This window comes from Paroedura picta, chromosome 17 (assembly GCF_049243985.1).
Source record: "Paroedura picta isolate Pp20150507F chromosome 17, Ppicta_v3.0, whole genome shotgun sequence".
Classification (NCBI taxonomy): domain Eukaryota; kingdom Metazoa; phylum Chordata; class Lepidosauria; order Squamata; family Gekkonidae; genus Paroedura; species Paroedura picta.
In genome coordinates, this window is record NC_135385.1 from 1,395,425 (window position 1) to 1,418,945 (window position 23,521).

Consider the following 23,521-nt stretch of genomic DNA (forward strand, 5'->3'; position numbering starts at 1 on the left):
TAGGAGTCAGAAAAGGGCCAGAGACACTGGATGCTTACTGACATGACATCACAAAGACCTCATCTGTGTTTAATTGAGAAAAAAAACCTCTTACTGTCTTTTGAAGCGATCCTTAAACAGTCTAGGAGTCAGAAAAGGGCCAGAGACACTGGATGCCTACTGACATGACATCACAAAGACCTCATCTGTGTTTAATTGAGAAAAAAAAACCTCCTACTGTCTTTTGAAACCATCCTTAAACAGTCTAGGAGTCAGAAAAGGGCCAGAGACACTGGAGGCCTACTGACATGACATCACAAAGACCTCATCTGTGTTTAATTGAGAAAAAAAAACCTCTTACTGTCTTTTGAAGCGATCCTTAAACAGTCTAGGAGTCAGAAAAGGGACAGGGACACAGGAGGCCTACTGACATGACATCACAAAGACCTCATCTGTGTTTAATTGGGGATAAAAACCTCTTACTGTCTTTTGAAGCGATCCTTAAGGGCCAGAGACACTGGATGCTTACTGACATGACATCACAAAGACCTCATCTGTGTTTAATTGAGAAGAAAAAAACCTTTTACTGCCTTTTGGAGCGATCTTTAAACAGACTAAAAGTTAGAAAACGGCCAGAGACACTGGATCCCTACTGACATGATATCACAAAGACCTCCGCTGTGTTTAATTGAGGAGAAAAAACCTCTTACTGCCTTTTGGGGCCATCTTTAAACAGACTAGAAGTTATTAAAGGGCCAGAGACACTGGATACCTACTGACATGATATCACAAAGACCTCACCTTTGTTTAATTGAGAAGAAAAAAACCTCTTACTGCCTTTTGGGGCGATCTTTAAACAGCCTAGGAGTCAGAAAAGGGCCAGAGACACTGGAGGCCTACTGACATGACATCACAAAGACCTCATCTGTGTTTAATTGAGAAAAAAAACCTCTTACTGTCTTTTGAAGCGATCCTTAAACAGTCTAGGAGTCAGAAAAGGGCCAGAGACACAGGATGCCTACTGACATGACATCACAAAGACCTCATCTGTGTTTAATTGAGAAAAAAAAACCTCTTACTGTCTTTTGAAGCGATCCTTAAACAGTCTAGGAGTCAGAAAAGGGCCAGAGACACTGGATGCCTACTGACATGACATCACAAAGACCACATCTGTGTTTAATTGAGAAAAAAAAACCTCCTACTGTCTTTTGAAGCGATCCTTAAACAGTCTAGGAGTCAGAAAAGGGCCAGAGACACTGGAGGCCTACTGACATGACATCACAAAGACCTCATCTGTGTTTAATTGAGAAAAAAACCCTCTTCCTGCTTTTGAAGCGATCCTTAAACAGTCTAGGAGTCAGAAAAGGGCCAGAGACACAGGATACCTACTGACATGACATCACAAAGACCTCATCTGTGTTTAATTGAGAAAAAAAAACCTCTTACTGTCTTTTGAAGCGATCCTTAAACAGTCTAGGAGTCAGAAAAGGGCCAGAGACACTGGATGCCTACTGACATGACATCACAAAGACCTCATCTGTGTTTAATTGAGAAAAAAAACCTCTTACTGTCTTTTGAAGCGATCCTTAAACAGTCTAGGAGTCAGAAAAGGGCCAGAGACACTGGATGCCTACTGACATGACATCACAAAGACCTCATCTGTGTTTAATTGAGAAAAAAAACCTCCTACTGTCTTTTGAAGCCATCCTTAAACAGTCTAGGAGTCAGAAAAGGGCCAGAGACACTGGAGGCCTACTGACATGACATCACAAAGACCTCATCTGTGTTTAATTTAGAAAAAAAAAACCTCTTACTGCCTTTTGGGGCGATCTTTAAACAGACTAAAAGTCAGAAAAGGGCCAGAGACACTGGATACCTACTGACCTGACATCACAAAGACCTCACCTGTGTTTAATTGAGAAAAAAAAACCTCTTACTGCCTTTTGGGGCGATCTTTAAACAGACTAAAAGTCAGAAAAGGGCCAGAGACACTGGATACCTACTGACCTGACATCACAAAGACCTCACCTGTGTTTAATTGAGAAGAAAAAAACCTCTTAATGTCTTTTGAAGCGATCCTTAAACAGACTAAAAGTCAGAAAAGGGCCAGAGACACTGGATGCCTACTGACATGACATCAGAAAGACCTCATCTGTGTTTAATTGAGAAAAAAAACCTCTTACTGCCTTTTGGGGCGATCTTTAAACAGACTAAAAGTCAGAAAAGGGCCAGAGACACTGGATACCTACTGACCTGACATCACAAAGACCTCACCTGTGTTTAATTGAGAAGAAAAAAAACTCTTACTGTCTTTTGAAGCGATCCTTAAACAGTCTAGGAGAGAAAAGGGCCAGGGACAGGAGGCCTACTGACATGACATCACAAAGACCTCATCTGTGTTTAATTGAGAAAAAAAAACCTCTTACTGCCTTTTGGGGCGATCTTTAAACAGACTAAAAGTCAGAAAAGGGCCAGAGACACTGGATACCTACTGACCTGACATCACAAAGACCTCACCTGTGTTTAATTGAGAAGAAAAAAACCTCTTACTGTCTTTTGAAGCGATCCTTAAACAGTCTAGGAGTCAGAAAAGGGCCAGAGACACTGGATGCTTACTGACATGACATCACAAAGACCTCATCTGTGTTTAATTGAGAAAAAAAACCTCTTACTGTCTTTTGAAGCGATCCTTAAACAGTCTAGGAGTCAGAAAAGGGCCAGAGACACTGGATGCCTACTGACATGACATCACAAAGACCTCATCTGTGTTTAATTGAGAAAAAAAACCTCCTACTGTCTTTTGAAGCCATCCTTAAACAGTCTAGGAGTCAGAAAAGGGCCAGAGACACTGGAGGCCTACTGACATGACATCACAAAGACCTCATCTGTGTTTAATTGAGAAAAAAAAACCTCTTACTGTCTTTTGAAGCGATCCTTAAACAGTCTAGGAGTCAGAAAAGGGACAGGGACACAGGAGGCCTACTGACATGACATCACAAAGACCTCATCTGTGTTTAATTGGGGATAAAAACCTCTTACTGTCTTTTGAAGCGATCCTTAAACTATCTAGGAGTCAGAAAAGGGCCAGAGACACTGGATGCTTACTGACATGACATCACAAAGACCTCATCTGTGTTTAATTGAGAAGAAAAAAACCTTTTACTGCCTTTTGGGGCGATCTTTAAACAGACTAAAAGTTAGAAAAGGGCCAGAGACACTGGATCCCTACTGACATGATATCACAAAGACCTCCCCTGTGTTTAATTGAGGAGAAAAAACCTCTTACTGCCTTTTGGGGCGATCTTTAAACAGACTAAAAGTCAGAAAAGGGCCAGAGACACTGGATACCTACTGACCTGACATCACAAAGACCTCACCTGTGTTTAATTGAGAAGAAAAAAACCTCTTAATGTCTTTTGAAGCGATCCTTAAATAGTTTAGGAGTCAGAAAAGGTCCAGAGACACTGGAGGCCTACTGACATGACATCACAAAGACCTCATCTGTGTTTAATTGAGAAAAAAAACCTCTTACTGTCTTTTGAAGCGATCCTTAAACAGTCTAGGAGTCAGAAAAGGGCCAGAGACACTGGATGCTTACTGACATGACATCACAAAGACCTCATCTGTGTTTAATTGAGAAAAAAAACCTCTTACTGTCTTTTGAAGCGATCCTTAAACAGTCTAGGAGTCAGAAAAGGGCCAGAGACACTGGATGCCTACTGACATGACATCACAAAGACCTCATCTGTGTTTAATTGAGAAAAAAAAACCTCCTACTGTCTTTTGAAACCATCCTTAAACAGTCTAGGAGTCAGAAAAGGGCCAGAGACACTGGAGGCCTACTGACATGACATCACAAAGACCTCATCTGTGTTTAATTGAGAAAAAAAAACCTCTTACTGTCTTTTGAAGCGATCCTTAAACAGTCTAGGAGTCAGAAAAGGGACAGGGACACAGGAGGCCTACTGACATGACATCACAAAGACCTCATCTGTGTTTAATTGGGGATAAAAACCTCTTACTGTCTTTTGAAGCGATCCTTAAACTATCTAGGAGTCAGAAAAGGGCCAGAGACACTGGATGCTTACTGACATGACATCACAAAGACCTCATCTGTGTTTAATTGAGAAGAAAAAAACCTTTTACTGCCTTTTGGGGCGATCTTTAAACAGACTAAAAGTTAGAAAAGGGCCAGAGACACTGGATCCCTACTGACATGATATCACAAAGACCTCCCCTGTGTTTAATTGAGGAGAAAAAACCTCTTACTGCCTTTTGGGGCGATCTTTAAACAGACTAAAAGTCAGAAAAGGGCCAGAGACACTGGATACCTACTGACCTGACATCACAAAGACCTCACCTGTGTTTAATTGAGAAGAAAAAAACCTCTTAATGTCTTTTGAAGCGATCCTTAAATAGTTTAGGAGTCAGAAAAGGTCCAGAGACACTGGAGGCCTACTGACATGACATCACAAAGACCTCATCTGTGTTTAATTGAGAAAAAAAACCTCTTACTGTCTTTTGAAGCGATCCTTAAACAGTCTAGGAGTCAGAAAAGGGCCAGAGACACTGGATGCTTACTGACATGACATCACAAAGACCTCATCTGTGTTTAATTGAGAAAAAAAACCTCTTACTGTCTTTTGAAGCGATCCTTAAACAGTCTAGGAGTCAGAAAAGGGCCAGAGACACTGGATGCCTACTGACATGACATCACAAAGACCTCATCTGTGTTTAATTGAGAAAAAAAAACCTCCTACTGTCTTTTGAAACCATCCTTAAACAGTCTAGGAGTCAGAAAAGGGCCAGAGACACTGGAGGCCTACTGACATGACATCACAAAGACCTCATCTGTGTTTAATTGAGAAAAAAAAACCTCTTACTGTCTTTTGAAGCGATCCTTAAACAGTCTAGGAGTCAGAAAAGGGACAGGGACACAGGAGGCCTACTGACATGACATCACAAAGACCTCATCTGTGTTTAATTGGGGATAAAAACCTCTTACTGTCTTTTGAAGCGATCCTTAAGGGCCAGAGACACTGGATGCTTACTGACATGACATCACAAAGACCTCATCTGTGTTTAATTGAGAAAAAAAAAACCTCTTACTGTCTTTTGAAGCGATCCTTAAACAGTCTAGGAGTCAGAAAAGGGCCAGAGACACTGGATGCCTACTGACATGACATCACAAAGACCTCATCTGTGTTTAATTGAGAAAAAAAACCTCTTACTGTCTTTTGAAGCGATCCTTAAACAGTCTAGGAGTCAGAAAAGGGCCAGAGACACTGGATGCCTACTGACATGACATCACAAAGACCTCATCTGTGTTTAATTGAGAAAAAAAACCTCCTACTGTCTTTTGAAGCCATCCTTAAACAGTCTAGGAGTCAGAAAAGGGCCAGAGACACTGGAGGCCTACTGACATGACATCACAAAGACCTCATCTGTGTTTAATTTAGAAAAAAAAAACCTCTTACTGCCTTTTGGGGCGATCTTTAAACAGACTAAAAGTCAGAAAAGGGCCAGAGACACTGGATACCTACTGACCTGACATCACAAAGACCTCACCTGTGTTTAATTGAGAAAAAAAAACCTCTTACTGCCTTTTGGGGCGATCTTTAAACAGACTAAAAGTCAGAAAAGGGCCAGAGACACTGGATACCTACTGACCTGACATCACAAAGACCTCACCTGTGTTTAATTGAGAAGAAAAAAACCTCTTAATGTCTTTTGAAGCGATCCTTAAACAGACTAAAAGTCAGAAAAGGGCCAGAGACACTGGATGCCTACTGACATGACATCAGAAAGACCTCATCTGTGTTTAATTGAGAAAAAAAACCTCTTACTGCCTTTTGGGGCGATCTTTAAACAGACTAAAAGTCAGAAAAGGGCCAGAGACACTGGATACCTACTGACCTGACATCACAAAGACCTCACCTGTGTTTAATTGAGAAGAAAAAAAACTCTTACTGTCTTTTGAAGCGATCCTTAAACAGTCTAGGAGAGAAAAGGGCCAGGGACAGGAGGCCTACTGACATGACATCACAAAGACCTCATCTGTGTTTAATTGAGAAAAAAAAACCTCTTACTGCCTTTTGGGGCGATCTTTAAACAGACTAAAAGTCAGAAAAGGGCCAGAGACACTGGATACCTACTGACCTGACATCACAAAGACCTCACCTGTGTTTAATTGAGAAGAAAAAAACCTCTTACTGTCTTTTGAAGCGATCCTTAAACAGTCTAGGAGTCAGAAAAGGGCCAGAGACACTGGATGCTTACTGACATGACATCACAAAGACCTCATCTGTGTTTAATTGAGAAAAAAAACCTCTTACTGTCTTTTGAAGCGATCCTTAAACAGTCTAGGAGTCAGAAAAGGGCCAGAGACACTGGATGCCTACTGACATGACATCACAAAGACCTCATCTGTGTTTAATTGAGAAAAAAAACCTCCTACTGTCTTTTGAAGCCATCCTTAAACAGTCTAGGAGTCAGAAAAGGGCCAGAGACACTGGAGGCCTACTGACATGACATCACAAAGACCTCATCTGTGTTTAATTGAGAAAAAAAAACCTCTTACTGTCTTTTGAAGCGATCCTTAAACAGTCTAGGAGTCAGAAAAGGGACAGGGACACAGGAGGCCTACTGACATGACATCACAAAGACCTCATCTGTGTTTAATTGGGGATAAAAACCTCTTACTGTCTTTTGAAGCGATCCTTAAACTATCTAGGAGTCAGAAAAGGGCCAGAGACACTGGATGCTTACTGACATGACATCACAAAGACCTCATCTGTGTTTAATTGAGAAGAAAAAAACCTTTTACTGCCTTTTGGGGCGATCTTTAAACAGACTAAAAGTTAGAAAAGGGCCAGAGACACTGGATCCCTACTGACATGATATCACAAAGACCTCCCCTGTGTTTAATTGAGGAGAAAAAACCTCTTACTGCCTTTTGGGGCGATCTTTAAACAGACTAAAAGTCAGAAAAGGGCCAGAGACACTGGATACCTACTGACCTGACATCACAAAGACCTCACCTGTGTTTAATTGAGAAGAAAAAAACCTCTTAATGTCTTTTGAAGCGATCCTTAAATAGTTTAGGAGTCAGAAAAGGTCCAGAGACACTGGAGGCCTACTGACATGACATCACAAAGACCTCATCTGTGTTTAATTGAGAAAAAAAACCTCTTACTGTCTTTTGAAGCGATCCTTAAACAGTCTAGGAGTCAGAAAAGGGCCAGAGACACTGGAGGCCTACTGACATGACATCACAAAGACCTCATCTGTGTTTAATTGAGAAAAAAAACCTCTTACTGTCTTTTGAAGCGATCCTTAAACAGTCTAGGAGTCAGAAAAGGGCCAGAGACACTGGATGCCTACTGACATGACATCACAAAGACCTCATCTGTGTTTAATTGAGAAAAAAAAACCTCTTACGGCCTTTTGGGGCGATCTTTAAACAGACTAAAAGTCAGAAAAGGGCCAGAGACACTGGATGCCTACTGACATGACATCACAAAGACCTCATCTGTGTTTAATTGAGAAAAAAAAACCTCTTACTGCCTTTTGGGGCGATCTTTAAACAGACTAAAAGTCAGAAAAGGGCCAGAGACACTGGATACCTACTGACCTGACATCACAAAGACCTCACCTGTGTTTAATTGAGAAGAAAAAAACCTCTTAATGTCTTTTGAAGCGATCCTTAAACAGTCTAGGAGTCAGAAAAGGGCCAGAGACACTGGAGGCCTACTGACATGACATCACAAAGACCTCATCTGTGTTTAATTGAGAAAAAAAACCTCTTACTGTCTTTTGAAGCGATCCTTAAACAGTCTAGGAGTCAGAAAAGGGCCAGAGACACTGGAGGCCTACTGACATGACATCACAAAGACCTCATCTGTGTTTAATTGAGAAAAAAAACCTCTTACTGTCTTTTGAAGCAATCCTTAAACAGTCTATGAGTCAGAAAAGGGCCAGGGACACAGGAGGCCTACTGACATGACATCACAAAGACCTCATCTTTGTTTAATTGGGGATAAAAACCTCTAACTGTCTTTTGAAGCCATCCTTAAACAATCTAGGAGTCAGAAAAGGGCCAGAGACACTGGATGCCTACTGACATGACATCACAAAGACCTCATCTGTGTTTAATTGAGAAAAAAAAACCTCTTTCTGTCTTTTGAAGTGATCCTTAAACAGTCTAGGAGTCAGAAAAGGGCCAGAGACACTGGATGCCTACTGACATGACATCACAAAGACCTCATCTGTGTTTAATTGAGAAAAAAAAACCTCTTACTGCCTTTTGGGGCGATCTTTAAACAGACTAAAAGTCAGAAAAGGGCCAGAGACACTGGATGCCTACTGACATGACATCAGAAAGACCTCATCTGTGTTTAATTGAGAAAAAAAACCTCTTACTGCCTTTTGGGGCGATCTTTAAACAGACTAAAAGTCAGAAAAGGGCCAGAGACACTGGATACCAACTGACCTGACATCACAAAGACCTCACCTGTGTTTAATTGAGAAGAAAAAAAACTCTTACTGTCTTTTGAAGCGATCCTTAAACAGTCTAGGAGAGAAAAGGGCCAGGGACAGGAGGCCTACTGACATGACATCACAAAGACCTCATCTGTGTTTAATTGAGAAAAAAAAACCTCTTACTGCCTTTTGGGGCGATCTTTAAACAGACTAAAAGTCAGAAAAGGGCCAGAGACACTGGATACCTACTGACCTGACATCACAAAGACCTCACCTGTGTTTAATTGAGAAGAAAAAAACCTCTTAATGTCTTTTGAAGCGATCCTTAAACAGTCTAGGAGTCAGAAAAGGGCCAGAGACACTGGAGGCCTACTGACATGACATCACAAAGACCTCATCTGTGTTTAATTGAGAAAAAAAACCTCTTACTGTCTTTTGAAGCGATCCTTAAACAGTCTAGGAGTCAGAAAAGGGCCAGGGACTCAGGATGCCTACTGACATGACATCACAAAGACCTCATCTGTGTTTAATTGAGAAAAAAACCTCTTACTGTCTTTTGAAGCGATCCTTAAACAGTCTAGGAGTCAGAAAAGGGCCAGAGACACTGGATGCTTACTGACATGACATCACAAAGACCTCATCTGTGTTTAATTGAGAAAAAAAACCTCTTACTGTCTTTTGAAGCGATCCTTAAACAGTCTAGGAGTCAGAAAAGGGCCAGAGACACTGGATGCCTACTGACATGACATCACAAAGACCTCATCTGTGTTTAATTGAGAAAAAAAACCTCCTACTGTCTTTTAAAGCCATCCTTAAACAGTCTAGGAGTCAGAAAAGTGCCAGAGACACTGGAGGCCTACTGACCTGACATCACAAAGACCTCACCTGTGTTTAATTGAGAAGAAAAAAAACTCTTACTGTCTTTTGAAGCGATCCTTAAACAGTCTAGGAGTCAGAAAAGGGCCAGGGACAGGAGGCCTACTGACATGACATCACAAAGACCTCATCTGTGTTTAATTGAGAAAAAAAAACCTCTTACTGCCTTTTGGGGCGATCTTTAAACAGACTAAAAGTCAGAAAAGGGCCAGAGACACTGGATACCTACTGACCTGACATCACAAAGACCTCACCTGTGTTTAATTGAGAAGAAAAAAACCTCTTAATGTCTTTTGAAGCGATCCTTAAACAGTCTAGGAGTCAGAAAAGGGCCAGAGACACTGGAGGCCTACTGACATGACATCACAAAGACCTCATCTGTGTTTAATTGAGAAAAAAAACCTCTTACTGTCTTTTGAAGCGATCCTTAAACAGTCTAGGAGTCAGAAAAGGGCCAGGGACTCAGGATGCCTACTGACATGACATCACAAAGACCTCATCTGTGTTTAATTGAGAAAAAAACCTCTTACTGTCTTTTGAAGCGATCCTTAAACAGTCTAGGAGTCAGAAAAGGGCCAGAGACACTGGATGCCTACTGACATGACATCACAAAGACCTCATCTGTGTTTAATTGAGAAAAAAAAACCTCTTTCTGTCTTTTGAAGTGATCCTTAAACAGTCTAGGAGTCAGAAAAGGGCCAGAGACACTGGATGCCTACTGACATGACATCACAAAGACCTCATCTGTGTTTAATTGAGAAAAAAAAACCTCTTACTGCCTTTTGGGGCGATCTTTAAACAGACTAAAAGTCAGAAAAGGGCCAGAGACACTGGATGCCTACTGACATGACATCAGAAAGACCTCATCTGTGTTTAATTGAGAAAAAAAACCTCTTACTGCCTTTTGGGGCGATCTTTAAACAGACTAAAAGTCAGAAAAGGGCCAGAGACACTGGATACCAACTGACCTGACATCACAAAGACCTCACCTGTGTTTAATTGAGAAGAAAAAAAACTCTTACTGTCTTTTGAAGCGATCCTTAAACAGTCTAGGAGAGAAAAGGGCCAGGGACAGGAGGCCTACTGACATGACATCACAAAGACCTCATCTGTGTTTAATTGAGAAAAAAAAACCTCTTACTGCCTTTTGGGGCGATCTTTAAACAGACTAAAAGTCAGAAAAGGGCCAGAGACACTGGATACCTACTGACCTGACATCACAAAGACCTCACCTGTGTTTAATTGAGAAGAAAAAAACCTCTTAATGTCTTTTGAAGCGATCCTTAAACAGTCTAGGAGTCAGAAAAGGGCCAGAGACACTGGAGGCCTACTGACATGACATCACAAAGACCTCATCTGTGTTTAATTGAGAAAAAAAACCTCTTACTGTCTTTTGAAGCGATCCTTAAACAGTCTAGGAGTCAGAAAAGGGCCAGGGACTCAGGATGCCTACTGACATGACATCACAAAGACCTCATCTGTGTTTAATTGAGAAAAAAACCTCTTACTGTCTTTTGAAGCGATCCTTAAACAGTCTAGGAGTCAGAAAAGGGCCAGAGACACTGGATGCTTACTGACATGACATCACAAAGACCTCATCTGTGTTTAATTGAGAAAAAAAACCTCTTACTGTCTTTTGAAGCGATCCTTAAACAGTCTAGGAGTCAGAAAAGGGCCAGAGACACTGGATGCCTACTGACATGACATCACAAAGACCTCATCTGTGTTTAATTGAGAAAAAAAACCTCCTACTGTCTTTTAAAGCCATCCTTAAACAGTCTAGGAGTCAGAAAAGTGCCAGAGACACTGGAGGCCTACTGACCTGACATCACAAAGACCTCACCTGTGTTTAATTGAGAAGAAAAAAAACTCTTACTGTCTTTTGAAGCGATCCTTAAACAGTCTAGGAGTCAGAAAAGGGCCAGGGACAGGAGGCCTACTGACATGACATCACAAAGACCTCATCTGTGTTTAATTGAGAAAAAAAAACCTCTTACTGCCTTTTGGGGCGATCTTTAAACAGACTAAAAGTCAGAAAAGGGCCAGAGACACTGGATACCTACTGACCTGACATCACAAAGACCTCACCTGTGTTTAATTGAGAAGAAAAAAACCTCTTAATGTCTTTTGAAGCGATCCTTAAACAGTCTAGGAGTCAGAAAAGGGCCAGAGACACTGGAGGCCTACTGACATGACATCACAAAGACCTCATCTGTGTTTAATTGAGAAAAAAAACCTCTTACTGTCTTTTGAAGCGATCCTTAAACAGTCTAGGAGTCAGAAAAGGGCCAGGGACTCAGGATGCCTACTGACATGACATCACAAAGACCTCATCTGTGTTTAATTGAGAAAAAAACCTCTTACTGTCTTTTGAAGCGATCCTTAAACAGTCTAGGAGTCAGAAAAGGGCCAGAGACACTGGATGCTTACTGACATGACATCACAAAGACCTCATCTGTGTTTAATTGAGAAAAAAAACCTCTTACTGTCTTTTGAAGCGATCCTTAAACAGTCTAGGAGTCAGAAAAGGGCCAGAGACACTGGATGCCTACTGACATGACATCACAAAGACCTCATCTGTGTTTAATTGAGAAAAAAAAACCTCCTACTGTCTTTTGAAACCATCCTTAAACAGTCTAGGAGTCAGAAAAGGGCCAGAGACACTGGAGGCCTACTGACATGACATCACAAAGACCTCATCTGTGTTTAATTGAGAAAAAAAAACCTCTTACTGTCTTTTGAAGCGATCCTTAAACAGTCTAGGAGTCAGAAAAGGGACAGGGACACAGGAGGCCTACTGACATGACATCACAAAGACCTCATCTGTGTTTAATTGGGGATAAAAACCTCTTACTGTCTTTTGAAGCGATCCTTAAACTATCTAGGAGTCAGAAAAGGGCCAGAGACACTGGATGCTTACTGACATGACATCACAAAGACCTCATCTGTGTTTAATTGAGAAGAAAAAAACCTTTTACTGCCTTTTGGAGCGATCTTTAAACAGACTAAAAGTTAGAAAACGGCCAGAGACACTGGATCCCTACTGACATGATATCACAAAGACCTCCGCTGTGTTTAATTGAGGAGAAAAAACCTCTTACTGCCTTTTGGGGCCATCTTTAAACAGACTAGGAGTCAGAAAAGGGCCAGAGACACTGGATGCCTACTGACATGACATCACAAAGACCTCATCTGTGTTTAATTGAGAAAAAAAACCTCCTACTGTCTTTTAAAGCCATCCTTAAACAGTCTAGGAGTCAGAAAAGTGCCAGAGACACTGGAGGCCTACTGACCTGACATCACAAAGACCTCACCTGTGTTTAATTGAGAAGAAAAAAAACTCTTACTGTCTTTTGAAGCGATCCTTAAACAGTCTAGGAGTCAGAAAAGGGCCAGGGACAGGAGGCCTACTGACATGACATCACAAAGACCTCATCTGTGTTTAATTGAGAAAAAAAAACCTCTTACTTCCTTTTGGGGCTATCTTTAAACAGACTAAAAGTCAGAAAAGGGCCAGAGACACTGGATACCTACTGACCTGACATCACAAAGACCTCACCTGTGTTTAATTGAGAAGAAAAAAACCTCTTAATGTCTTTTGAAGCGATCCTTAAACAGTCTAGGAGTCAGAAAAGGGCCAGAGACACTGGAGGCCTACTGACATGACATCACAAAGACCTCATCTGTGTTTAATTGAGAAAAAAAACCTCTTACTGTCTTTTGAAGCGATCCTTAAACAGTCTAGGAGTCAGAAAAGGGCCAGGGACTCAGGATGCCTACTGACATGACATCACAAAGACCTCATCTGTGTTTAATTGAGAAAAAAACCTCTTACTGTCTTTTGAAGCGATCCTTAAACAGTCTAGGAGTCAGAAAAGGGCCAGAGACACTGGATGCTTACTGACATGACATCACAAAGACCTCATCTGTGTTTAATTGAGAAAAAAAAACCTCTTACTGTCTTTTGAAGCGATCCTTAAACAGTCTAGGAGTCAGAAAAGGGCCAGAGACACAGGATGCCTACTGACATGACATCACAAAGACCTCATCTGTGTTTAATTGAGAAAAAAAAACCTCTTACTGTCTTTTGAAGCGATCCTTAAACAGTCTAGGAGTCAGAAAAGGGCCAGAGACACTGGATGCCTACTGACATGACATCACAAAGACCACATCTGTGTTTAATTGAGAAAAAAAAACCTCCTACTGTCTTTTGAAGCGATCCTTAAACAGTCTAGGAGTCAGAAAAGGGCCAGAGACACTGGAGGCCTACTGACATGACATCACAAAGACCTCATCTGTGTTTAATTGAGAAAAAAACCCTCTTCCTGCTTTTGAAGCGATCCTTAAACAGTCTAGGAGTCAGAAAAGGGCCAGAGACACAGGATACCTACTGACATGACATCACAAAGACCTCATCTGTGTTTAATTGAGAAAAAAAAAACCTCTTACTGTCTTTTGAAGCGATCCTTAAACAGTCTAGGAGTCAGAAAAGGGCCAGAGACACTGGATGCCTACTGACATGACATCACAAAGACCTCATCTGTGTTTAATTGAGAAAAAAAACCTCTTACTGTCTTTTGAAGCGATCCTTAAACAGTCTAGGAGTCAGAAAAGGGCCAGAGACACTGGATGCCTACTGACATGACATCACAAAGACCTCATCTGTGTTTAATTGAGAAAAAAAACCTCCTACTGTCTTTTGAAGCCATCCTTAAACAGTCTAGGAGTCAGAAAAGGGCCAGAGACACTGGAGGCCTACTGACATGACATCACAAAGACCTCATCTGTGTTTAATTTAGAAAAAAAAAACCTCTTACTGCCTTTTGGGGCGATCTTTAAACAGACTAAAAGTCAGAAAAGGGCCAGAGACACTGGATACCTACTGACCTGACATCACAAAGACCTCACCTGTGTTTAATTGAGAAAAAAAAACCTCTTACTGCCTTTTGGGGCGATCTTTAAACAGACTAAAAGTCAGAAAAGGGCCAGAGACACTGGATACCTACTGACCTGACATCACAAAGACCTCACCTGTGTTTAATTGAGAAGAAAAAAACCTCTTAATGTCTTTTGAAGCGATCCTTAAACAGACTAAAAGTCAGAAAAGGGCCAGAGACACTGGATGCCTACTGACATGACATCAGAAAGACCTCATCTGTGTTTAATTGAGAAAAAAAACCTCTTACTGCCTTTTGGGGCGATCTTTAAACAGACTAAAAGTCAGAAAAGGGCCAGAGACACTGGATACCTACTGACCTGACATCACAAAGACCTCACCTGTGTTTAATTGAGAAGAAAAAAAACTCTTACTGTCTTTTGAAGCGATCCTTAAACAGTCTAGGAGAGAAAAGGGCCAGGGACAGGAGGCCTACTGACATGACATCACAAAGACCTCATCTGTGTTTAATTGAGAAAAAAAAACCTCTTACTGCCTTTTGGGGCGATCTTTAAACAGACTAAAAGTCAGAAAAGGGCCAGAGACACTGGATACCTACTGACCTGACATCACAAAGACCTCACCTGTGTTTAATTGAGAAGAAAAAAACCTCTTACTGTCTTTTGAAGCGATCCTTAAACAGTCTAGGAGTCAGAAAAGGGCCAGAGACACTGGATGCTTACTGACATGACATCACAAAGACCTCATCTGTGTTTAATTGAGAAAAAAAACCTCTTACTGTCTTTTGAAGCGATCCTTAAACAGTCTAGGAGTCAGAAAAGGGCCAGAGACACTGGATGCCTACTGACATGACATCACAAAGACCTCATCTGTGTTTAATTGAGAAAAAAAACCTCCTACTGTCTTTTGAAGCCATCCTTAAACAGTCTAGGAGTCAGAAAAGGGCCAGAGACACTGGAGGCCTACTGACATGACATCACAAAGACCTCATCTGTGTTTAATTGAGAAAAAAAAACCTCTTACTGTCTTTTGAAGCGATCCTTAAACAGTCTAGGAGTCAGAAAAGGGACAGGGACACAGGAGGCCTACTGACATGACATCACAAAGACCTCATCTGTGTTTAATTGGGGATAAAAACCTCTTACTGTCTTTTGAAGCGATCCTTAAACTATCTAGGAGTCAGAAAAGGGCCAGAGACACTGGATGCTTACTGACATGACATCACAAAGACCTCATCTGTGTTTAATTGAGAAGAAAAAAACCTTTTACTGCCTTTTGGGGCGATCTTTAAACAGACTAAAAGTTAGAAAAGGGCCAGAGACACTGGATCCCTACTGACATGATATCACAAAGACCTCCCCTGTGTTTAATTGAGGAGAAAAAACCTCTTACTGCCTTTTGGGGCGATCTTTAAACAGACTAAAAGTCAGAAAAGGGCCAGAGACACTGGATACCTACTGACCTGACATCACAAAGACCTCACCTGTGTTTAATTGAGAAGAAAAAAACCTCTTAATGTCTTTTGAAGCGATCCTTAAATAGTTTAGGAGTCAGAAAAGGTCCAGAGACACTGGAGGCCTACTGACATGACATCACAAAGACCTCATCTGTGTTTAATTGAGAAAAAAAACCTCTTACTGTCTTTTGAAGCGATCCTTAAACAGTCTAGGAGTCAGAAAAGGGCCAGAGACACTGGAGGCCTACTGACATGACATCACAAAGACCTCATCTGTGTTTAATTGAGAAAAAAAACCTCTTACTGTCTTTTGAAGCGATCCTTAAACAGTCTAGGAGTCAGAAAAGGGCCAGAGACACTGGATGCCTACTGACATGACATCACAAAGACCTCATCTGTGTTTAATTGAGAAAAAAAAACCTCTTACGGCCTTTTGGGGCGATCTTTAAACAGACTAAAAGTCAGAAAAGGGCCAGAGACACTGGATGCCTACTGACATGACATCACAAAGACCTCATCTGTGTTTAATTGAGAAAAAAAAAACCTCTTACTGCCTTTTGGGGCGATCTTTAAACAGACTAAAAGTCAGAAAAGGGCCAGAGACACTGGATACCTACTGACCTGACATCACAAAGACCTCACCTGTGTTTAATTGAGAAGAAAAAAACCTCTTAATGTCTTTTGAAGCGATCCTTAAACAGTCTAGGAGTCAGAAAAGGGCCAGAGACACTGGAGGCCTACTGACATGACATCACAAAGACCTCATCTGTGTTTAATTGAGAAAAAAAACCTCTTACTGTCTTTTGAAGCGATCCTTAAACAGTCTAGGAGTCAGAAAAGGGCCAGAGACACTGGAGGCCTACTGACATGACATCACAAAGACCTCATCTGTGTTTAATTGAGAAAAAAAACCTCTTACTGTCTTTTGAAGCAATCCTTAAACAGTCTATGAGTCAGAAAAGGGCCAGGGACACAGGAGGCCTACTGACATGACATCACAAAGACCTCATCTTTGTTTAATTGGGGATAAAAACCTCTAACTGTCTTTTGAAGCCATCCTTAAACAATCTAGGAGTCAGAAAAGGGCCAGAGACACTGGATGCCTACTGACATGACATCACAAAGACCTCATCTGTGTTTAATTGAGAAAAAAAAACCTCTTTCTGTCTTTTGAAGTGATCCTTAAACAGTCTAGGAGTCAGAAAAGGGCCAGAGACACTGGATGCCTACTGACATGACATCACAAAGACCTCATCTGTGTTTAATTGAGAAAAAAAAACCTCTTACTGCCTTTTGGGGCGATCTTTAAACAGACTAAAAGTCAGAAAAGGGCCAGAGACACTGGATGCCTACTGACATGACATCAGAAAGACCTCATCTGTGTTTAATTGAGAAAAAAAACCTCTTACTGCCTTTTGGGGCGATCTTTAAACAGACTAAAAGTCAGAAAAGGGCCAGAGACACTGGATACCAACTGACCTGACATCACAAAGACCTCACCTGTGTTTAATTGAGAAGAAAAAAAACTCTTACTGTCTTTTGAAGCGATCCTTAAACAGTCTAGGAGAGAAAAGGGCCAGGGACAGGAGGCCTACTGACATGACATCACAAAGACCTCATCTGTGTTTAATTGAGAAAAAAAAACCTCTTACTGCCTTTTGGGGCGATCTTTAAACAGACTAAAAGTCAGAAAAGGGCCAGAGACACTGGATACCTACTGACCTGACATCACAAAGACCTCACCTGTGTTTAATTGAGAAGAAAAAAACCTCTTAATGTCTTTTGAAGCGATCCTTAAACAGTCTAGGAGTCAGAAAAGGGCCAGAGACACTGGAGGCCTACTGACATGACATCACAAAGACCTCATCTGTGTTTAATTGAGAAAAAAAACCTCTTACTGTCTTTTGAAGCGATCCTTAAACAGTCTAGGAGTCAGAAAAGGGCCAGGGACTCAGGATGCCTACTGACATGACATCACAAAGACCTCATCTGTGTTTAATTGAGAAAAAAACCTCTTACTGTCTTTTGAAGCGATCCTTAAACAGTCTAGGAGTCAGAAAAGGGCCAGAGACACTGGATGCTTACTGACATGACATCACAAAGACCTCATCTGTGTTTAATTGAGAAAAAAAACCTCTTACTGTCTTTTGAAGCGATCCTTAAACAGTCTAGGAGTCAGAAAAGGGCCAGAGACACTGGATGCCTACTGACATGACATCACAAAGACCTCATCTGTGTTTAATTGAGAAAAAAAACCTCCTACTGTCTTTTAAAGCCATCCTTAAACAGTCTAGGAGTCAGAAAAGTGCCAGAGACACTGGAGGCCTACTGACCTGACATCACAAAGACCTCACCTGTGTTTAATTGAGAAGAAAAAAAACTCTTACTGTCTTTTGAAGCGATCCTTAAACAGTCTAGGAGTCAGAAAAGGGCCAGGGACAGGAGGCCTACTGACATGACATCACAAAGACCTCATCTGTGTTTAATTGAGAAAAAAAAACCTCTTACTGCCTTTTGGGGCGATCTTTAAACAGACTAAAAGTCAGAAAAGGGCCAGAGACACTGGATACCTACTGACCTGACATCACAAAGACCTCACCTGTGTTTAATTGAGAAGAAAAAAACCTCTTAATGTCTTTTGAAGCGATCCTTAAACAGTCTAGGAGTCAGAAAAGGGCCAGAGACACTGGAGGCCTACTGACATGACATCACAAAGACCTCATCTGTGTTTAATTGAGAAAAAAAACCTCTTACTGTCTTTTGAAGCGATCCTTAAACAGTCTAGGAGTCAGAAAAGGGCCAGGGACTCAGGATGCCTACTGACATGACATCACAAAGACCTCATCTGTGTTTAATTGAGAAAAAAACCTCTTACTGTCTTTTGAAGCGATCCTTAAACAGTCTAGGAGTCAGAAAAGGGCCAGAGACACTGGATGCTTACTGACATGACATCACAAAGACCTCATCTGTGTTTAATTGAGAAAAAAAACCTCTTACTGTCTTTTGAAGCGATCCTTAAACAGTCTAGGAGTCAGAAAAGGGCCAGAGACACTGGATGCCTACTGACATGACATCACAAAGACCTCATCTGTGTTTAATTGAGAAAAAAAAACCTCCTACTGTCTTTTGAAACCATCCTTAAACAGTCTAGGAGTCAGAAAAGGGCCAGAGACACTGGAGGCCTACTGACATGACATCACAAAGACCTCATCTGTGTTTAATTGAGAAAAAAAAACCTCTTACTGTCTTTTGAAGCGATCCTTAAACAGTCTAGGAGTCAGAAAAGGGACAGGGACACAGGAGGCCTACTGACATGACATCACAAAGACCTCATCTGTGTTTAATTGGGGATAAAAACCTCTTACTGTCTTTTGAAGCGATCCTTAAACTATCTAGGAGTCAGAAAAGGGCCAGAGACACTGGATGCTTACTGACATGACATCACAAAGACCTCATCTGTGTTTAATTGAGAAGAAAAAAACCTTTTACTGCCTTTTGGAGCGATCTTTAAACAGACTAAAAGTTAGAAAACGGCCAGAGACACTGGATCCCTACTGACATGATATCACAAAGACCTCCGCTGTGTTTAATTGAGGAGAAAAAACCTCTTACTGCCTTTTGGGGCCATCTTTAAACAGACTAGGAGTCAGAAAAGGGCCAGAGACACTGGATGCCTACTGACATGACATCACAAAGACCTCATCTGTGTTTAATTGAGAAAAAAAACCTCCTACTGTCTTTTAAAGCCATCCTTAAACAGTCTAGGAGTCAGAAAAGTGCCAGAGACACTGGAGGCCTACTGACCTGACATCACAAAGACCTCACCTGTGTTTAATTGAGAAGAAAAAAAACTCTTACTGTCTTTTGAAGCGATCCTTAAACAGTCTAGGAGTCAGAAAAGGGCCAGGGACAGGAGGCCTACTGACATGACATCACAAAGACCTCATCTGTGTTTAATTGAGAAAAAAAAACCTCTTACTTCCTTTTGGGGCTATCTTTAAACAGACTAAAAGTCAGAAAAGGGCCAGAGACACTGGATACCTACTGACCTGACATCACAAAGACCTCACCTGTGTTTAATTGAGAAGAAAAAAACCTCTTAATGTCTTTTGAAGCGATCCTTAAACAGTCTAGGAGTCAGAAAAGGGCCAGAGACACTGGAGGCCTACTGACATGACATCACAAAGACCTCATCTGTGTTTAATTGAGAAAAAAAACCTCTTACTGTCTTTTGAAGCGATCCTTAAACAGTCTAGGAGTCAGAAAAGGGCCAGGGACTCAGGATGCCTACTGACATGACATCACAAAGACCTCATCTGTGTTTAATTGAGAAAAAAACCTCTTACTGTCTTTTGAAGCGATCCTTAAACAGTCTAGGAGTCAGAAAAGGGCCAGAGACACTGGATGCTTACTGACATGACATCACAAAGACCTCATCTGTGTTTAATTGAGAAAAAAAACCTCTTACTGTCTTTTGAAGCGATCCTTAAACAGTCTAGGAGTCAGAAAAGGGCCAGAGACACTGGATGCCTACTGACATGACATCACAAAGACCTCATCTGTGTTTAATTGAGAAAAAAAAACCTCCTACTGTCTTTTGAAACCATCCTTAAACAGTCTAGGAGTCAGAAAAGGGCCAGAGACACTGGAGGCCTACTGACATGACATCACAAAGACCTCATCTGTGTTTAATTGAGAAAAAAAAACCTCTTACTGTCTTTTGAAGCGATCCTTAAACAGTCTAGGAGTCAGAAAAGGGACAGGGACACAGGAGGCCTACTGACATGACATCACAAAGACCTCATCTGTGTTTAATTGGGGATAAAAACCTCTTACTGTCTTTTGAAGCGATCCTTAAACTATCTAGGAGTCAGAAAAGGGCCAGAGACACTGGATGCTTACTGACATGACATCACAAAGACCTCATCTGTGTTTAATTGAGAAGAAAAAAACCTTTTACTGCCTTTTGGAGCGATCTTTAAACAGACTAAAAGTTAGAAAACGGCCAGAGACACTGGATCCCTACTGACATGATATCACAAAGACCTCCGCTGTGTTTAATTGAGGAGAAAAAACCTCTTACTGCCTTTTGGGGCCATCTTTAAACAGACTAGAAGTTAGAAAAGGGCCAGAGACACTGGATACCTACTGACATGATATCACAAAGACCTCACCTTTGTTTAATTGAGAAGAAAAAAACCTCTTACTGCCTTTTGGGGCGATCTTTAAACAGCCTAGGAGTCAGAAAAGGGCCAGAGACACTGGAGGCCTACTGACATGACATCACAAAGACCTCATCTGTGTTTAATTGAGAAAAAAAACCTCTTACTGTCTTTTGAAGCGATCCTTAAACAGTCTAGGAGTCAGAAAAGGGCCAGAGACACAGGATGCCTACTGACATGACATCACAAAGACCTCATCTGTGTTTAATTGAGAAAAAAAAACCTCTTACTGTCTTTTGAAGCGATCCTTAAACAGTCTAGGAGTCAGAAAAGGGCCAGAGACACTGGATGCCTACTGACATGACATCACAAAGACCACATCTGTGTTTAATTGAGAAAAAAAAACCTCCTACTGTCTTTTGAAGCGATCCTTAAACAGTCTAGGAGTCAGAAAAGGGCCAGAGACACTGGAGGCCTACTGACATGACATCACAAAGACCTCATCTGTGTTTAATTGAGAAAAAAACCCTCTTCCTGCTTTTGAAGCGATCCTTAAACAGTCTAGGAGTCAGAAAAGGGCCAGAGACACAGGATACCTACTGACATGACATCACAAAGACCTCATCTGTGTTTAATTGAGAAAAAAAAACCTCTTACTGTCTTTTGAAGCGATCCTTAAACAGTCTAGGAGTCAGAAAAGGGCCAGAGACACTGGATGCCTACTGACATGACATCACAAAGACCTCACCTGTGTTTAATTGAGAAAAAAAACCTCTTACTGTCTTTTGAAGCGATCCTTAAACAGTCTAGGAGTCAGAAAAGGGCCAGAGACACTGGATGCCTACTGACATGACATCACAAAGACCTCATCTGTGTTTAATTGAGAAAAAAAACCTCCTACTGTCTTTTGAAGCCATCCTTAAACAGTCTAGGAGTCAGAAAAGGGCCAGAGACACTGGAGGCCTACTGACATGACATCACAAAGACCTCATCTGTGTTTAATTGAGAAAAAAAAAACCTCTTACTGCCTTTTGGGGCGATCTTTAAACAGACTAAAAGTCAGAAAAGGGCCAGAGACACTGGATACCTACTGACCTGACATCACAAAGACCTCACCTGTGTTTAATTGAGAAAAAAAAACCTCTTACTGCCTTTTGGGGCGATCTTTAAACAGACTAAAAGTCAGGAAAGGGCCAGAGACACTGGATACCTACTGACCTGACATCACAAAGACCTCACCTGTGTTTAATTGAGAAGAAAAAAACCTCTTAATGTCTTTTGAAGCGATCCTTAAACAGACTAAAAGTCAGAAAAGGGCCAGAGACACTGGATGCCTACTGACATGACATCAGAAAGACCTCATCTGTGTTTAACTGAGAAAAAAAACCTCTTACTGCCTTTTGGGGCGATCTTTAAACAGACTAAAAGTCAGAAAAGGGCCAGAGACACTGGATACCTACTGACCTGACATCACAAAGACCTCACCTGTGTTTAATTGAGAAGAAAAAAAACTCTTACTGTCTTTTGAAGCGATCCTTAAACAGTCTAGGAGAGAAAAGGGCCAGGGACAGGAGGCCTACTGACATGACATCACAAAGACCTCATCTGTGTTTAATTGAGAAAAAAAAACCTCTTACTGCCTTTTGGGGCGATCTTTAAACAGACTAAAAGTCAGAAAAGGGCCAGAGACACTGGATACCTACTGACCTGACATCACAAAGACCTCACCTGTGTTTAATTGAGAAGAAAAAAACCTCTTAATGTCTTTTGAAGCGATCCTTAAACAGTCTAGGAGTCAGAAAAGGGCCAGAGACACTGGAGGCCTACTGACATGACATCACAAAGACCTCATCTGTGTTTAATTGAGAAAAAAAACCTCTTACTGTCTTTTGAAGCGATCCTTAAACAGTCTAGGAGTCAGAAAAGGGCCAGGGACTCAGGATGCCTACTGACATGACATCACAAAGACCTCATCTGTGTTTAATTGAGAAAAAAACCTCTTACTGTCTTTTGAAGCGATCCTTAAACAGTCTAGGAGTCAGAAAAGGGCCAGAGACACTGGATGCTTACTGACATGACATCACAAAGACCTCATCTGTGTTTAATTGAGAAAAAAAACCTCTTACTGTCTTTTGAAGCGATCCTTAAACAGTCTAGGAGTCAGAAAAGGGCCAGAGACACTGGATGCCTACTGACATGACATCACAAAGACCTCATCTGTGTTTAATTGAGAAAAAAAACCTCCTACTGTCTTTTGAAGCGATCCTTAAACAGTCTAGGAGTCAGAAAAGGGCCAGAGACACTGGATGCCTACTGACATGACATCACAAAGACCTCATCTGTGTTTAATTGAGAAAAAAAAACCTCCTACTGTCTTTTGAAACCATCCTTAAACAGTCTAGGAGTCAGAAAAGGGCCAGAGACACTGGAGGCCTACTGACATGACATCACAAAGACCTCATCTGTGTTTAATTGAGAAAAAAAAACCTCTTACTGTCTTTTGAAGCGATCCTTAAACAGTCTAGGAGTCAGAAAAGGGACAGGGACACAGGAGGCCTACTGACATGACATCACAAAGACCTCATCTGTGTTTAATTGGGGATAAAAACCTCTTACTGTCTTTTGAAGCGATCCTTAAACTATCTAGGAGTCAGAAAAGGGCCAGAGACA